General features: G+C 45.6%; 1 long non-coding RNA gene across 1 annotated transcript; it reads left to right on the forward strand.

The window, feature by feature from the left end:
- Positions 1-2,723: 2,723 nt before the first annotated feature.
- On the forward strand, positions 2,724-4,068 carry LOC148685301 (uncharacterized). The gene is made up of 2 exons (XR_015950520.1): positions 2,724-2,972; positions 3,656-4,068. It is a non-coding gene; the product is annotated as an uncharacterized LOC148685301 (long non-coding RNA).
- The last annotated feature ends 351 nt before the right edge of the window (positions 4,069-4,419 follow it).

The raw sequence follows: 4,419 nt of genomic DNA on the forward strand, positions 1-4,419 counted from the left end.
GGAAATACTTATTTCTTCTCCTGCTATAGTGTGTGGGTGGGGCAGGGCGGAGTGGGGGAGATGCACGAGTCATACATAGACATTGCTGTGTAAGCATTACACGTCGTGCTGTGGTTGCAATGCTGCTTGTAGAGTTGCCAGGCCTCCAAGTCTGACCTGAAATCTCCAGGCCAATTCCAGATTGGTAGTGGATAGCTTAAATTCCCAGGCGGGCAAAAGTGCCTTTAATAGTAGTAATAATGATGATGGTGATAAATTATTATTATTTTTATTTTAAAAAATGCTGTGCATGAAGCTTGCAAGATTCAGCCCAGCAGCAGCTGGCTGCAAATTATAGAGTAGATCCTCCATGGGATGTGCCCTTCTCCCAATTAACCTCCATCTCTAGGGCCTTCTCCCATGACATCACTGGAAGCTGCCCCTTGGTCTCAGGTTTGGGCCCTGAAATCTCAAGGAATGGGATGCTTCTGACCTGGAAACTCTACCTGCTTGCACAGCTTTTTCTGCAGTGTAAGAAGGGTTATGCCTGTGGCTGAGGACTTAGCCTAGATGGCAGGAAAACATATACCGAATCAGACCACTGGACCACTTGGCTCAGTATTGTCCACAACAGGGCTGGGGAACCTCTCTAGCTGGCCCCTGGTGTCTCTAACTTCTACCCTCTCTTGCAGAGTGCCTGACTGCAGAAGGATGGGTTTCAATATATTTGTACCCTTCCGGCAGATAGTAAACCTAGGGAGCTGCCTTATGTCCATAGCATTGCTCCATCTAGCTCAATCCACATTGTCTGGTAGTGGCTGTCCTATCTGTCTTAGGCAAGGAGGCGTTCCCAGTCTTGCTTTAGGATGCTGAGGATTGAAGCTGAGACCTTCTGTTGCATGAGCTCTGCCAATGAGTCACAGCCCTTCCTAAGTGCTGTATTTTAGTATATTTGCATCCTGCTTGCAGACAGAAGGTTTTGTAACCTGTTTTTCAGTCCAAAGCATTCAATGCAGCTAACAAAATCTGGAGAGCACAGTGTGAAATGTTCAAGCATTCAGAAGCAAATAGCAAGCTGTTGCTTGCCGGGAGGCAGATGTATGTGGGTGTACAGAAACCACTGTTTTTTGTGCAGCTGGAGTGTAGGCTTCCATCCAAAAGATAAAGCTTCCATCCATTCTGTGGAGTCTGGAGACTGGGGCACTTTCCCACCAACCTCAGCCTGTCCCCACTTGCCTTCCTTCTTAGCTACAACCAGACAGGGTGTGCCTCTGCCTGCCATTGACTCTGGCTCCACCGACTGTCCCAAATGGCCACCTGTCAAACTAGACGTGGAAAATGTTGAGAAGATCACCATCTGGTCCGCTGGCCACATCCAGTTCCCCACCCCTGCAATAAAGAGAGGCAGTTGCATGGATGAGTGGGGAAGATTGGTTGCTGAGTAGAACTCTCGGACAGATCCATCCCATACATTTAAAGCACCTCCAGTGCACACACAATTTCCTACAAAGAGCCCTGGGAATTGTATTTTGTGCAGGATGCTGGCAATTGGAACTTCTTAACTAGGTGCATAGATAAGATATGGAGCTCACTGCCACAGGAGATGGGGATACTTGGACAAATTCCAAAGAGGATAAGGCTCTCATAAGGCTACTAGCCACGATGGCTATGGTGTGCTTCCCTGGTCAGAGGCAGTAATGCAGGCATGTCCGAAGTCCCTTTCGGGAACCTAATTCAGCCCCCGTGGCAGTATATATCCTTGGGTAAAATCCTAAAAAAAAGCTCAACACATTTGGTCGGCCTTCACGCATATTCACTTCATCAAATCTGGCCCTCTTTGAAAAAAGTTTGGGCACCCCTGCTCATGCTCTTGAGTACCACTTGCAAGAGACCACATAAGGGAAGAGTGCTCTTGTGCTTGAGTCCTGCTTGTGGGTTTTGCATAGGCCTCTGGTTGGCTCCTGAGAGAAGAGGATGCTGCACTAGATGGGCCATTCGCCTTATTCAGCAGGGCTGGCCTTAAGCTCTTAACCACAGCTCCCAGAATTCTCCGGGGAAGGCTGTGTGCTTCAAATGTGTGTTGAATGCCCTTTAAATGCATTGGGGGGGGTGTTTCAGCAGAAAACTCAGATTCATTGTTGAGTGAGGCAAGGGCCCTTTGATTGGAGGAGGAGGAGGATTTCAGAGGCGATTCTTGCCCCCAGCTGAGTCCTTAACACTAACAACGCCATCACGCCATAATGCGTCTCATAGCAGCAACTAAATTGCCTATTATAAGTAAGTGATTTACAGCCAACCACAGTGCTTTCAAATCAATAGCAGGCTGAGTGCAGGGAGAGAGAAACCCACAACTCAGGCAGCTATTTTAAATAACTAGGTGGGGGTGGGGCGGGGCGGTCTCTCCTTATTTTTGTCATGACTCAAACATGATGGTTTTGTTGTATCAGCAGCTGAAGCAGCAGCAGCAGCAAGACTTTGCAGGGTAAATGAATTGACCACACTGCAGTTTCTTTATGACTGCTTGTGTAGGAACAGTGAGATCTTAGCCAGCTCAGTCTCCAGAGAGTCGGTCTGCACTGAAACCTGGAGAACGATAGCACCCAGAATGTGTACCACAGTGGCAATGGAAGCTCGGATGCTCTGCTTCCCAGCCGAGCCTAGTGTTGTTTCGAAACCTGTCATCCTATTTCACACAAGGTCCCCCCCCCCCCCGCTGTAAAAGAGGCTTCCATTTTTAAGAACATAATATGAGCCCTGCTGGATCAGGCCAGTAGCCCAGCTTGTCCAGCATCCTGTTCTCACAGTGGCCAACTCTGTGGGAAAACTGCAAGCAAGACCCAAATGCCAGATCGCTCTCTTCCCTTATGTGGTCTCCTGCAACTGGAAGCATTACTGCCTCTGACTGCCCAATCAGCATGAAAAGGAAACTTTAGAACCCCTGACAAGTCTTCTCGCCCCTTTGTGCTGATTGAAGCCTATCAGAGTGAAAAGAGGTGAGTCATCTTGAAGATTGGCTCCTGGGCTCGCCCTGGAGAAGATGTGTGGGAAGAACACCAAGAAAGGGTAATGGTCTGTATGCATTTAGGAACAGTGAACAAGTTTCAGTTTCAAGAGAATGGGGTGCAAGTTGTGTTAAAGATAATGGACCTTCAAGGCCTAAATCACTTTGGGAAAATATATTGGAGCACTCCAAATCATTTGTCCATGTATGTACACTGAAAATAGTATATTTAGTTAGAAGGCAACATGTGGAGATCTGCATAGATTGTTGCACTGCATCCAGAATTATTATTATTGTATAAAATTATTGCATAAGCTTACAAGATTATATAATCTTGGTAAAGAGTGTGGCTGTGACTATCACGAAGCGACCCTGAATTTGCCACTACACTATTGCATGGAGAAACTAGGCTATCATATTTTCCCAGGGTCCAATTAAAAAAGAAACATACCGTAGGTCTCCCTATCTAAGCAATGATCTCTATTTGCTCTATTTCTCTGGCCTGGGTTGTTTGGGAATTTCACAGCTGAAGGAAACTCCCTTTTTCAAGCATTACTAATTTATAGGCAACCTTTGCCAACCGACTCATGTCCTGAGGAAGCTTCCTTCCAAATATAAGCTCATGATGATTTACTAGTATTTTCTCCTCTCTGTTCTTTTAATTTTTGGTTTTAGTGCGACCGATCTCTCTTGTTCCTGCTTCACTGGACATAACATGCAGGTTGACCTTATCGTTTCAGCTGCAAGGCTATAACTTGCCTTTAATTATCTATCCCTGTCATGTGGGCAAAGAGAGGCAACATGGGGAGCTACCTTGTACAGAGTCAGACCATGGATCCATCTCACTCCATATTGCCTGCACTGACAGGCAGTGGTTCTCCAGGATTTCAAACAAGGAACATTCCAAGCCCTACCTGAAGATGCTGGAGACTGGACCTTGGACCTTCTGGTTGCAGAACAGATGCTCTACCACTATGATTCTGTAAGGATTCAGTTTCTCTTAGTTTCTCATGTTTCCTCTAGTCTTTAATCCAGTTATCCACATCAGCTTGCAATTAAATAATAATAATAAAACTTCATGAAAACCACTCAACATGTAATGTGGATTTCTCCTAATATAGATGTGTTAATGCAATTATGCCTAATATATCACATTTTGCAAAGCAATTAGCCATCATATAATGCACTTTCCTATGCTATTTCCACTAATATATACATTATTTATGTGCGCCCTACCCTAGGATATGCATTTGTGTACACATGACTTGGCTGGATAACTGCATTGTGAAATTCAGAGAAATGTGGATTTTTGAAGGATGGCCGTGTTTCAGTTTGTGTTCTGTTTCGGAAAGTTTGAATTAGGTTGGAAAAATGAGATTCAATTTCTCCCCTGTCCCTATTCGCTGCTGAGCTACGGCCCTTCCCTAGGGAGCAATAGG

The sequence above is a fragment of the Zootoca vivipara genome, chromosome 6 (genome assembly GCF_965207765.1).
Source record: "Zootoca vivipara chromosome 6, rZooViv2.hap1.1, whole genome shotgun sequence".
Lineage (NCBI taxonomy): Eukaryota > Metazoa > Chordata > Lepidosauria > Squamata > Lacertidae > Zootoca > Zootoca vivipara.